The following is a 14,262-nucleotide window of genomic DNA, read 5'->3' on the forward strand; positions in this document are numbered from 1 at the left end:
AAAACTGCCTTGGTACTATGGAACAGCTTCAAATGTTCATTTAACTGAACTGGAGTGAGCCGTAGCCCAAACAAATCAGCCTACTGTTCAGAATTGTTGAGATTTATCATCACTGCATTTAAGAAAGTGCAAAACCATGGATCATGGTTACAAGAAAGAGAGAAGCAACTAAGATTCCTGGGGATGTCAATAGATTGACAGGTGTATTCCCCACCCCCCTCCTTTTGTCTCCTGTAGTCCCATGTGGATGACCTGTCCCTGCAATGGCAAAAGTTGTGAACCCCTGGCTTAGACATCATGTCCCACCAAATTACATTGTGGCCAAAATCACATTAGACTGCTCAACTTGGGCAACAAAACTTAGACACCACTATAACTCATAAAAATCAGAAGAAAAACAAAATAGCTCTTCAAAAGAGCCCTGAACAAGTCAAGAGATTCTTTCTAAAGCTTTGGAAAGAAAAACCTGTTTAATTCCAGAACTTTCCTAACCAGCTTCTCAAAAAGCTTCTCCACACAATTTATACCATGGCTTTTTGCAAGAGCTTTGGAATTGCACTGAGCTCCCAAAGATATTTGGGTATTTCTGTCTCAAAGTGCTGTCTTCCAAATCCCTTTGCAAGGTCAGTTTGCATTTCAATCACACTGAATACAACACTTAACTAAACTATTCATGCTCAACAGTTTTTGCATATCTTATCTTCTGCTAATCACTCAGTGCCTCAGCTGGAGTGGAGAGAGTCAGAGAAGTCAATTAGAATTGCAATGCTTTTCCGAAGAACAAAGCATTCTGTCCGAAACACAGTCATTTCGATTTGGAAACAAAAATCTCTGTTTTTTAATTCTTGGTTTTGTTTTGGTTACAGAACCTCCGAAATTGCCAATTTTGGGCACAAAACGTTTTGTACCCAAATCGAAATGCACAAGCCTACTCCTTATGTCTTCTTATGCAGACTATCAGAATTCCCTGCATGGCCACAGCATCCCCCTATATAATAGTGGACCTGGGATGCCCAAGGAAAGGGTCCCGGGGCAGAGGCAGTTTGGGATCCAGAAATAAAGCTATTGCCAACCCCCACAGACAAGATTTGGAAAAAAGTACAACTCACCTATCTTCTGCATAGGATCTAGAGGAAGAGAAAGGAAGACAAGCTTAGGCAAGGGTCATGGAAACCACATGGAGGGGGGATGCTTAGGGGCAGCTTTTGAAGCCAGCTTCAGCTGGAGGGCTCATTTCCCCACAAATCCTCAGGTGGTTCTTGGGTGCTGCTGCTTCTCACAGCCTAGAACCTTAATTGCCTAAATCAAATGGCAATTACCCGAGCAGGCAACCTCTGAGGGCCCCCTTCTTTCTGAGGAGAAGCTGCATGGTATGAATACTGGAGATGAAATTGTGTTAAGAGGGGAGAGCAAAGCGATGGGTGAACACACCCAGCTGGACTCTGGATCTCACAGCCCAGGCAAGGGAAGGACATCTATCAACACCAATCACAGGGGAGCCATCCCACCATCCCAGTCATTACCTTGGTTGAAAACAGCCAAAACAGCCACCCATCTTTAAGAATAGTTGAACAAGCCAACTTAGCGCTCTTGAAGATGGTGGCGAATGACCATCCCACAGAACCTTCGCGGGTCTCCAAGGGCAACCAAGATCTCAGAATCCTGTGGCCAGTAGTAAAGGACTGGCTGTGTTTTGGTTTGAATCCAATCTCTGTCTCAGGGATGCAGATCAAAGTTCCAAACTACCTAGGTGGAGTCACCCCTATCACTTGTCCTCCCCTTCCTGCTTTCTTCCCTGCACCCCCACATCTCATGCTGAAGTTCCCTAGTTGGGGAAATTCCCTAGTTGGGGAAATTCCTCTGCCACTTGGCACTGGAGCCCTACCTCTAGTCAGGATACACATAAAGTCTCCTTCACACAATATGCAATCAACCTGTAGAACTCACTGCCACAAGATGGTGTCAGTGACTTTTGAAAGGGGTTTAGACACATTCATGGAGGACAGAGTCCTCAATGGCTATTAGTCAGGGTGGCTAAAGGTAGCCTCCAGGTGCACAGCTGACCTTTCAGCTACATGCAAGTGGGGTGGGGAAAAGCCAAGTGAGCAAAGCCATGCCAGAGAAAAGAATTGTCTTCACAGGAACACTCTTTTCCTCAGGTTTTGGGGTCAGTGTAATAGGTATGTGCAAACTGATTTGGGTAGAAATCTATTTGTACCTGAATCTAGCTGATTTGGGGTGATTTGGAGACAAAACAAATCACCCCTGTGGTCCATTGGCTAGATTCGAGGACAAATCGAATTGCGCCTGGTCTGATTCGAATTGAATTGAGATTTAGATCCCTCCTATTAATTTCCCCAGATTCTCAGCTTTCATTTTTTTTTAAAAAAAAAGCTAAGCTCTAGCCCTTGGCGAAGTGGAGATATGGAGCAAAATGTGTAGTCACTATTTTTCAAGTGTTTGGATTCCTTGGTGTAGAATAACTTCCCCTCAATGAATCCCTATGAGGATTCGTTACACACCTTCATTTCTTCTATTCATTTTGACTGTCTTTTTGACAGTGCCAACTGTCAACTGCCATGTGCCAACTACACCCCACTCCTACCCGCAAGGCAGTGGGATACTACTCAGTTTATGTTCTAGGATCCCCCCCCCCCGCAAGTGTTTAGGCTCTTTTGTGTCTAATAACCTTTCCTCATAATGAATCCCTATGAGGATTCATTACACACCAAAGAGTATAAACACCTCAAAAATTCCAAAAATATAAACGCAGTACCCAGTGGCTAATTCCCCACCCCCACCTGCAAAGCAATGGGGTCAAAATGAACAGAAGAAATGAAGGTGTGTCAAGAAGACACCAAAGAATCTAAACACTTCAAAAATTCATTAAAAAAGAAAAAAGAAATCCAACATGTGTTGTTGCCCTCTTGTGATGCCCATGCCTTCACCCAAAGAACAGGCTCCTGCTCAGGGTTGGATAGGAACAGAAGACGCTGCCTTAGACCAAGCCAGACCATTGTTCTACCTAGCTCAGTACACTGACTGGCAGCAGCACTGACTGGCTACCTAGCTCAGTACACTGACTGGCAGCAGCTACTGCATAGACATGAGAAGGGGAAATCTGCATGGACGGTGGGTCCAATCTGTACTTTGTATGGGTGCACCTCGAGGTCTTTATTGCTGACTCCACCTCTTTTGTGAGGGGGGCAGGATTTACCTCTGCGAGCCTTATCTGCATTCTTCCTGCTGAGTTAATTGGCACATTGGCTTGGAGTGCAGAGTGGGCTTGGCTGGAAGTTCACCTGCTTTAGTTAACTTCTGGGGTCTACTTAGGGTATCCCAACATAGGGAGGGCATGCATCTGCTCCCCTTTCCAATTTGCTTCTTAGCAGCCAAATATGTTGGGGGTTGTAATTTTTATCCCCCAGTTTAATTAGCAGAGCACTAAAGAAGCTACCCATTCTAGCTACAGAACAGTTTGCAGAGTTTAGTTGCTGCAGCTATTTAGAGAAGACACATGGAGATTCTTTTAGAATAAAATACTAAGTAGATCTATTGGAGAAGTACACCTTTGGATAGGAAAGACCTAATCCTTAATCTAAAGAACTACATAATGAATAGGTAGGGGGAGAGAGAGATGTTTCCATCTTCTCTCTAAGAGGAAAGGAAGGGATTCCTGACTCTCAACAGGAAATACCTGAAGAGTCATATCAGGGGTCATAGAGCAGAGACAGGTAGAACAGCTAGGGAGATGCTTACTCACTGTCTCTACTCCCAATGTCATTAGGATAGTTGGTGCCAAAGGTGGTTGCACTGGAACTCCATCTCCAACAAAATCTAGGCGTGACTGGCCCACTGTCAACTAAGTGACCTGTCCCCATGTGCCACAAATGGAGAGCTCATGATGCTGTGATTCTCCTGAACATATCAAGAGTGAGATCTCCAAGCCTGGAGACTCAAATACAAGGGGCGGGCAGGCGGGCGGGGCTCCTGGGAGCTGGCAGGAAAGCATTGCCAGTAACAGATGCCCCCCTCCAATCCTAGCTTCAGTGTTTCATCAAGCTCACACCATGAGTGACCCGAGAAAAACCCATCACCGCTTCATGGCCTCAGCCTATTGCTCCCTGTGCTGAGGCTGTCCCAACCATGCTCCATCAGGGATGATGACAACCTAATATTTATACCCTGTTGTTGATTTTTAAAGCTCACTAAAGTGGTTTACGTAGATATGAATAAGTGAATAAATAAAATGGCTCCCTGCCCCCAAACGGCTCACAATCTGATAAAAGAACCATAAGATAGACACCAGCAACAGCCACTGGAGGAATGCTGGGCACAGCGCTATGGAGACGGTCTGGAGTACCATGGAGGAGGAAGCCAGACCCAGAGCCCAGCAGTTGTAGGGGCTGGGAGGGGCTGGGCCCACGGGGGTAGCAGCTGCCCACAAGGAGTCAGCAAAGTTCCTTGCGGTCTCCAGGAGATGCAACGGCCTGATGCATCCAGGACTGAGGCTCAAGGACTGCCGTGGTGACTCTGCAGAGAAATGCAGCAGCCCTCTCAGTTTCACCCCTTCTTTAGGAAGACTGGATGAAGCTAGTGATGGGGCGGGGGGGGGAGGCACAGATTCACCTCCAGGAGTGGAGGGTAGGGGTCTGCATGAACCATTCGCCACCGAACCGGTTTACCTGAAACCAGGAAGTTTCGAAGGTTTGATCATGAAGTTGAACTGAAGCAGGGGTGGTTCAGTCCACAATCAAACTGGACCAAGCCCAGTTCACGTGAACCAGTTGGGCAGCAAAGGGGCAGCTGAGAGGGGACGGCTCCTAAATGGAGCTGCACTCACACTTTGCACAGCAATGGGCAGGGGGCAGAAGCAGAGGCTCCTCTCTCACCACCCCTGCCCAGCCACCCCTGAACATTTACTGGATCCCCACCGAGGGGGAGCCAGGTGGAGTAGTGGTTAGAATGCTGGACTAGAGACGGGGAGACCCGAGTTCAAATCCCCATTCAGCCTTGGTTCTTGCTGGGTGACTCTGGGCCAGTCACTTCTCTCTCAGCCTAACAGGTTTGTTGTGAGGAGAAACTTAGGTAGGTATGTATGAAACCTAGCCTCTGGGCTCCTTGGAGGAAGAGTGGAATATAAATAATAAATAAATCATATTGTTTATCAATTATTAATATAAAGAATGGTATAATAAATACATACTTGTAAAAGGGGAATCCTCCGTGAAAGACAGAGATGGTGTGCCGGTGGCCCCCACAGCCCCCCTCCAGATGATGGTTGGTGGCAGCAGGGAGACACGGGCAGGAAGGACAGCCTTCGCAAAACATACCTGGGAGCATCTCCCACCAGCCTATCACTAAGGTGGGCAGGTGCATGGTTCTGGAAGGGCAGCCGCTCTTCAAGCCAGGGATGGTAGCACAGGGTCATTGCTCACAGCTGCGGTATCAGCGGAATCAGAGATAGGGAACACCTGTCTCTGCAGCACCAACTGAGAGGCTGCAAGTTTATCAATCTTAAATGAAGTTTTTGCTGCCCACATTAAACCTGTGTGCCTCTTTCAAAATGCAAATGCTATTTGTACCCAAACGAACAGGCCAATGGGGCCCCCCCAATAAACCGTTTAGGGGGGTTGATGCACCTGGGGAGGATCTATTTTGCCCACCCTCCACTCGCACTGTTTTGAATGGATGGTGCTGCTGGCCCATGGGTCACAGAGAATTTACTCTAAATGAACTGGGAGGTGTATCAATGGGTCAGAAACCGAAGGGTTACGTGGGAAACTCTGTCGCCATAGGAACCGGTCTAGTGCCCCTTTTCTGCTGTCCCTGATCAAGTACTGGGATGGCAGTCATGGAAGCACAGAAAACATTCCAGGGAGCAGATGAGAGTGCATTCCGCAAGGGACCCAGCTGCCCATCTTCAGACAGCTGCAGGCTTAGCCCCGTGGTGTAAGCATGCAGCCTCTCTCCTTGGCAGCCCCATGAGGGACAAAACCACCCTGAGCCATTTTGGAAGGGCATTGATACAAATCAAATAAATAAATAATAAATAAAAGATCCTCGCGGCCCAGAAAACGTGGAGTGCGTTGCGCGCGCGGGGGGCGGGGGGGGAGAGGTGCCTGGCAGACATTGCTTCTTAAGCAACGTGAATCCAGTCTCCAACTCTACCCTCGAGGCCGGGAGAGAGAGGAACACCCTGTTCTTGCAGGGGGGTTGGAAGAAGGGGGCCAAAAGCCCCATCCTTGTGGACTTGTGAAGGCAGTCCACCATCCCCCAGGGGCAGCCAAAAGAGGACCCTCACCAGGGGAGGCATGGATCCTCCTCTCCGTACAACAGCCACAATCCTTTTACAGGATATTTGGCAACCATGGCCAGGAGAATGGCAAGTGGGCATCTCCACCATAGCTGTGAGTAGAGTGGGGAAGGGGTTAAACTGCCGAGGCCCTTACGAAGCTGGCTGGCAAAGTCGGAAAGGCCTGACCGTGCTGGACACGATCCCTCAGGGATCTTGGCCAGTGGCAGCCACCTTGATGATGTGCTGACAACCAGCCCGCAATCTGGCGACATGAGTGGCACGTAGCTGACTGGAAGGCGGCCTCGGTAGCCGAGGAGGAGAGAGGGGGCATCCCACCCTGAAACCAGAGGTATGGTCAGAAAAATTAATCACGGTTCGGCAACCTCTGGTTTTGTGTTATGTGTGCATGCGGCCAGTGTGTATCATTGTCCTTACGTGAGTCTGAAATGTTCATCAGCCAGCATGGAGCAATGGGCACTTGACAGGGTTTCACACTTTTAAATGCACTACTGTTCCTTTCCAAAGAAAGTTAGTTGCCCTTCAGTCTTACTGAAATCAAAAGGAAACTCAGATTCAATGAAAGAGATTGCCTCACCAACAATGATTCTTGCAAGATAGCAAGAGAATTTGTTTTTAAAATATGGGTCTGTTTCTGGCAAACTGAAGTAACAGAGAAAAAAACAGGATTTCTGCTCTGTGCCTTGACTGGTTCCCTGAGAGAAACAACTAAATTCCTCTGTAGAGAGGATAAATGAGAAGGTACATTTTGAAAAAACAGCAGTTTAGCACTGAGGTTGACTTGGAACCGAAAATTCAAAAAGCATCCTACTAAAGGAAGAGGTATCATAATTCAGAGACCAATCATGCACACAGAAGAAGACCAGGAGGCCTGCCTTCAGATATTCGTAACCAAAGGAGAAGCGTCGATTCTGTCTGGAGTGAGTGTAGAATGGGGGAGTTTGAGGGGGCCTTGTCGGCCTGGGCCACCTAGGCCAATCTCCTGCATGGCGCAGGGAATCCGGAGCTAGAGAATCCCCAGCACAGCTGACGATCCAGTCTCTGCTCCAAGACCTTCAAACGGCACTTCATGTGTATGTTTGAGGGATGTAAGTGATCACATCAGCTTTCATATCTGAAAGTCACCACCTCGATGGTAGACTGATCTACCTAGCCCCTTCGCCCCTTCCCCAGGCCCTCCTTGTCTCACTTTCCAGCCTCCACAAATTTGTCTAATTGTTTCAGAATCATCTGTAAGCTAGTGAACGTTACCACATCTTATTTGTGTGAACTCTATAATTTCAACCCCTCTCCTCCATCTCTTCCATATTCCTTCTCCTTCCTCTTCTCTCCACTGACCTAGTTCCATGCTTCTTGACTCTTTCTTTTCCTGTCTCCTAGTAGAACACTTTCTTTACACTATGTATGGGTTATTTTACAATTGGCAGAGTAATCTTGCCTTGTGAGATTTCTTTTCCTCAAATTTTCCATAGAAATGAACACAACTACAACAACAATTAAATGACACATTTGCACTTTGATGTTTATCTTGCTTAACACAAACAGAATTTGCAAAATAAAAAGAGTCACAGAGACTTGCTCACACACATGTGTCCCAAATGGAGGTTTTTGGTTGCAGTTGCTGGCTTGTTTGTTGGAGAGTTCTTTCTTTCTTGGCTGTGGCTGTGAGATACAGTCTGTTGTTGCTGCCCCCTCTTCTTGAAGTCTGAAAGCAGTAAATATAGGCTTAGCAAACAACCAGCCCAGGCAAGGGCCCTCTTCTGCAGGCCTCTGGATCCTCCGAGGATTGCACTTAAAAAAACAGCAACACACATATGGTAGTCCCTATTCAACTTGCCGCCCCCTAATGGACAAACCTATATCACCTAATATTTTCACCCTTAAAGAGCAGGGATTAGACTAGTTCACCTTAATGCTCATAGATCCTCCAGGAATTAAAGGAGGCCGCAACTATCAGTAGCAACCTCATCTCTCAGAGCTTCTCTCCTCTGCAAACTAAAAGTTATAGCAATCTGTCAAAGGATAGAGGCTACATTGGTAATCCCATACCCTCTTGGAACTCCATTCTTATTAAGTGCCAGCTCCATAGCCAAGGGCAGGGGGAAACCTTGGGTTTTGCTGCCTTAGTTCTTTGCTCTCAATTACATTTCAGTATAGCAGCTTAAAATTATTTATTTGTAAAAACTTTAGGGAGGCAGAATGAACTGAGCCAAAGTCTATTCCATTTGGGGTGTGCTGCTAGTTCTCACATAGGTCCCATTTGCTGCTCTCTTTCTCACCCTGCAGTGGAATAGCCTTGAATTTAGCAAAAAGATGCGAAGGGCTGTGCCTTCTTGCAGGATACACTGATCACAGGCAGGAAAGTGACTGATAAGGAGAGCGCGCACTTGAAGACAAAGTATTGATGACACTAACAAAGGTACTACCTGTTAAGCTTGTTGTTGTTGTTGATTATGCTACAGACTGTATCAATCTGTATAAAAGCCCCGGTAGACTCTACTTGGGGCTGCCCTGCTCTGTGAAGTAGTTCCCAGGGTCTGCTTTTCACTCTGCAGAGTCAAATAAAGCTTTGAAAACGGTCTCCGGTTGGTGAATGCGATTGTCTAGCACAGTAAGCGCACCAGGCTACATAACCCGGATGTTCAGTAACATCTCCTCTGCCTCACTGGGGAGGAGGGAATGTGAAAGGGCAAGCAGAGGCAAGTAGAGATAGAGTAGGCCGAGAATGTAAGGGCAGATATAGAACTGGAAAGAGGGTATACTAGTGAGATGTACACAAACTGCACAAGCCAAATCCTTAGCCAAGGCACTCCACAGTCTAGACACAAAACAAAATCATAAACACAATAAAGTGTTGTCTGACTAAACATATGTCAGCTCTCATTTTCAGGGTGCCTCTCTGGACCAAAACACCAAGATGATCACCTCCAACCTTCTTTGTTCCTAGGGAGCAGCAGGGAGTACATGTGGCTCACAGACTCAAACAGTAGGTCTCAGCCCTCCTTTTAAAACCATCTGATCTAGTGGACATCACCATCCCTTGTAGTAATAAATTCTGTTTCAGCCTCAGGAGACGAGTAGGGCCCTGAAATGACTCAATATATGGAGATTTGCATTTTTACCAAGCCAGCTGACTACTGTCATGTTCTGATTAATCTTAAGTATCGCAGAGCATTTGTACTGGCCCGCTTTGATGTATTGCCCTTGGTGGTTCTGTATGGTAAATATGGTAAGGTCTCCTATTCTGAATGCTACTTCCCATATGATACACAGGCCATACAGAACATTCATGTTTTATTATACTGCAATTTTTATAGGGACTCATGAGAGTCAGTAATTTTACCCCTGATTAAGAATATACCAGGCAGAGAAGGTGGTCTCATTTCTTTTGTCAGATCATCAAGCCAACATTACTTACCATGTGGCTAAGTTTGGTTCAATAGCAATGAATATATGGCATCACCTGATGACTAATATAGTGGAATAATTGACTGTGCCGTCGTATATCTGTAAAACCATACCGATGCTATTATAATTGGTGTGACATTATGTTCTTTCCTTCATGTTTCTGTACTGGTCAAAGACTGCAGTAAAGTTTATGTATCTATGTTTCAGGCTTTCTCCTCTCAATCCTTTATGTGCTCCTCTCAGCGAAGCAGAGATGCAATTTTCCCTAAAAGGGACAATGTTCAAGATTGCTTAATCCCCTGCCATCCAGAGCTCTGCCTAGTCAGCTCCCCATTGGCTAGGACCTTTGTGCCCCAACTCCAACCTTTTCTTTGGCCCCTCCAACCATCTCCCTCTAAGCAGAGGCTACCCTTTCTGTGGTCACAATACATATCGTGAAGAGTAGGCCTCCAACAGGCTTTCTCCACCACACCCAGTCCTCCCAAAAAAACCCACCACTCACTTGGTGGCTTTGACCGATTGTCCTCAGATGCTTCTGTGGTCTGGTTCTGTGTTCAGGACTGCTCTGAAAACAGACCTCAATAGTACAGAATATTGAAGTGGGGGGCAGGGAATGAAAATGTGTCTCTCAAACAAATTTGTCCAGAAAAGATAGTGAAGCTATCCACACGAGCAGGAAACAGGGTGAACTCCTGAAAGTAGCTGGAACCCTATTTCAAACCTCATAGCAAACACACAAGCACATGGTGAAGCCTGGACGACCAACCTTACAGGGTTTCCCCTCAGGGCAGGCAGCCACAGCTTGCAATGTTGGTCCTCCAGCCCCGCCCCAGGCAGCAGCAGCAGCCCCTGAGTGGCCAGGGGTGATCCCATGACCCAAGAAGGGCCCCAAGCAACTCCCTGATTGGTAGCCTCAGTTAACCCTTTCCTGGCAACCGCAGCACTGGCAAAGGCACTGAACTTTGTCCCGATGCCCCAACACACCTGCTCACAAGGCAGGGATGGAAGGAGAAAAGAGAGCAGCTGGAGCTGCCAGCCAGTCCCAAAGGAAGAGCCAACATGAACACACACACACACACTCACACCCCAGGACCAGGAGGGACACGGCAGATGCCCCCTGGTTCCCAATCACACTTCCACATCTGCTGCCTGGGGAAGCCGAGTCAATGGCAGGTGAAGGCAATTGCTGGATGCCCCCACAAGTAGCCCAGGCACAAGGCACTCTCCCCTCATCTCCCCGTCTGCTCGCTTGGTAGGCATGCAGGGCTGGGCCACCCAGTAACACTGGGCAAATGGCCACCCAGGGCACTAAGCTGGTGGCAAGGCCGATGACATGTGTCCCCTACCACCCCGTCCGGTTGCCCTCCTGGCCACAGTGGATGGGAGGGCAAGCAGGCAATGGGGAGTGTGCTCCTGCCCGCCTTGCCATTGCTGCCCCCCACTCCCTTCTCTTGCTGCAGCAGCCTTGAGTAGGAGCTGGCTCAGCTTGAAGGCTCGTGCTTGAATCCCCAACTTACGAGCTGGCCTGAGGGGGTTTAAGGGGGCATACCTGTGAAGGGTACGCCTGGCAAGGAGTGCTCCTACAAGTAAAAAGCTCCTCCATAGTAAGCAGCGGGGGGTAGGGGTAAGGTACCCCTTACTCTTACAAACAAGCTAGCAGCAGCTGCTGCGGGAAGGTTGGGGGGGGTGAGGGGACAGGTCCCCCTTCTACCTTCTCAAACCACGCTGCTGTGGGGTGGGACAGGGAGGTGGAAGGAGATCACTCTTACCATGGCCGCCCCCATTGCCCCATCCCACCGTACAGCAGCGTGGTTTGGGAAGGCAGAAGGGGAAACTTCCCCTCACCCTCCCCACAGCTGTGGCTGTGGCCTCTGCAACAGCACCCCTCCCATCCCACCGCACAGTGTGCGTGGAAGGTAAAAGGGGGAACTCCCCCCTTGTCGTCGTCCCCACTGCCTCCGCAGCCAAGTGGTGAATCTGTCTCCCCATTAATCCGCCACTGCCACCCCCTCCCAGCCTCCCAAACAACCCATTTTGGGCCTCTGTGCATATGCAGAGGCCATTCGTGTTGCCAGGCAGGTGGGTGTAGGAGGGTGGGCATGTGGAAGACGGTGTCCCCCATCACCCACCTGCCCTGATGCTGCCACCTGCAGCTCTTGCAGTGGGTGGGTGAGAGGCAAAGTGTCTCCTGCCACCTGCCCACCCTCATTGCCACTGCTATACTCTGCATTTTGATGGAGGGTGGTAGGGTGCAGTGTCACACCCAGGCAATTTGGATACCTGGAAATTTGGACACCTCGCCCTGAGGGCCCCCCCCCCGCCACTGCTGTGAGCCCCCCACTGCTGCCATCGCTGCCATGAGGCCGAACCACCGATCTTCACAAGTTTTCCGGTGGTCCCAGTGACAGTGACAGGCAGAGTGGGGTGGCCACTGGGCTGACCCTCCACCTCAGCAACCCTTGAGCAGCCTAGCAGTGGATGGAAGTGGGGCCACACACACTCACACACCCGTCCAGGGCCATCCCTCTTGGAGTGCAGGTCCCACCAGAGCAGACACATGAGCCCCCTAGACACATGCATGCACACACACATAATAGGGTTGCCAACATTTCATTTCCAAAATGGGGGGCACATGTTTGGGGCTGGGGGGTGGGCCTGGGTGAGGGGCTGGGGCTGGGGGGGGCAAGTGAGTGAGCAGGTGGGTGGCGAGGGGGCGAGCAAGCATGTGGGGAGGGGTTGAGCAGGCAAGTGCAAGGGAGGGGGCAAGCGAGCAGACGGGCAAGTGAGCTAGCAGTTCCACACTCATACCATCCTATCCCCAGTGCCCCTTGCCACCCGACTCCATTGCCAGTGGTTCTCTCTCTCTCTCCTCCATCCTTCTGCACACCACCCATCTATTGGAGGAATCCTCTTTCTTCCCAAGGACCTCACACTGGGACTGCGGTCCTCCCTTGAGAAGCAGCAGCCTTCTTCCCACAAAGCCCACCTTGCCATTCCACCCTGAAGCACCCTGCAGTCATGCCTATCCCCCAACTGAAGGCCCCCAGGGCAGGCTTCACTGTCAGGACACCCCACCTCCTCTCTCCTCTCAGGCAAGGGTGCTCATGGGGCAGGCTAGCACAAACAAGGGGGGTTGTTCCAAGATGTTGGTTGGACCCAGCACCTTTCCTCAAAGGGGAAGCTGCTCACATGGAGCTCACATGCTTCAGAGCGTGTGCGGAGAGGAACATCTGCAAGGCTGCTGCCTTGAGCTCCTGTGCCTTATGACTTCCCAAATGTCACCCACGGGCAAGGAACACTCTTTGCTGTGTGCACTGGCCCTGCTGCCTCTGGGAAGGGAGCACTGGTGGGTCCCCGCCAAATGGAAGCCATTCTCCCCATGGCAGCTGTTCTCTCCCTTGATGCTGCCGCCTGCTGCAGGCTTCTTCTTCTTCTTACCATATAGTGGACAAGGATGCACTCCCTCCTCCCCACCCCACCCCCACTGGCGCCAGGAAGGGGAGAGCAGCAGCCCCATCACCTGTGCAGTTTCCACCTGGAAAGGGCCAGGGGGCTGTTGCCTTGGGGGCTGGGGAGGCATCATCTCTGAGGCAGCAGTGGGTAGCTGCAAGCAAGGAGAGGGACACTCCTGCTCCTGCTCTTGTCCAGTGACGGGAAGGAGTCTGTTTCCCCACCCACCCTAGGCAAGGGACAGCCCCGCTCCCAGTGCCATCCTTATGGCTGTCTCTGCAAAGGCGGGTGTGTGTGTGTTTGTCCATCTATTACCTGCAACTGTTTCTGAATTGTGCACTGCCCAGGGGCTTGTGTATGGGACAGTATAAAACTATGTTCAATCAATGAGGGACTAAATGTGGGTATAAATGAAGAAATGAGAGCCAGCATGGTGTAGTGGTTAGAGTGCTGGACTAGGACCGGGGAGACACGAGTTCAAATCCCCATTCAGCCATAAAACTAGCTGGGTGACTCTGGGCCAGTCACTTCTCTCTCAGCTTAACCTACTTCACAGGGTTGTTGTGAAAGAGAAACTCAAGTATGTGGTACACCACTCTGGGCTCCTTGGAGGAAGAGCAGGATATAAATGTAAAAATAAATAAATAAAAATCAATAGGTTGTTGCGACCCACCCAAAGATACGTGCTTCAGACAGTTGGGAAAGTGTGCATGTCAGATTGGCAGCAGCTGCTTCTACAATTGCCGGGTTTGCCAAGCAATTGGTTGGGGCTTGGGCCCCCTGCTTTTTAGGGGGCCAGTGGTCCCTAATAGCAATAGCAATAGCACTTACATTTATATACCGCTCTATAGCTGGAAGCTCTCTAAGCGGTTTACAATGATTTAGCATATTGCCCCCCAACATTCTGGGTACTCGTTTTACCGACCTCGGAAGGATGAAAGGCTGAGTCAATCTTGAGCCCCTGGTCAGGATCGAACTTGTAACCTTCTGGTTACAGGGCGGCAGTTTTACCACTGCGCCACCAGGGGCTCCATGGGGGAGAGCTGTTGGTAAGCATGGATTGTCCCCTTTGCAAAGCAGGGGCCATC

General features: G+C 49.5%; 1 protein-coding gene across 1 annotated transcript in view; it reads right to left on the minus strand.

Annotated features, from left to right (window-relative positions):
• The window catches only part of LOC128345902 (probable serine/threonine-protein kinase kinX), a 34,383-nt gene extending 24,142 nt beyond the window's left edge, over nt 1-10,241 (minus strand). The window contains exons 1-3 of the mRNA XM_053298543.1: nt 10,227-10,241; nt 7,904-8,021; nt 1,110-1,127 (exon numbers count right to left, since the gene is read on the minus strand). The gene's annotated coding sequence lies outside the window, so the exon portion shown is untranslated. The remainder of the gene's footprint in view (nt 1-1,109; nt 1,128-7,903; nt 8,022-10,226) is intronic.
• Nucleotides 10,242-14,262: the final 4,021 nt, after the last annotated feature.

The sequence above is a fragment of the Hemicordylus capensis genome, chromosome 2, assembly GCF_027244095.1.
Source record: "Hemicordylus capensis ecotype Gifberg chromosome 2, rHemCap1.1.pri, whole genome shotgun sequence".
Lineage (NCBI taxonomy): Eukaryota > Metazoa > Chordata > Lepidosauria > Squamata > Cordylidae > Hemicordylus > Hemicordylus capensis.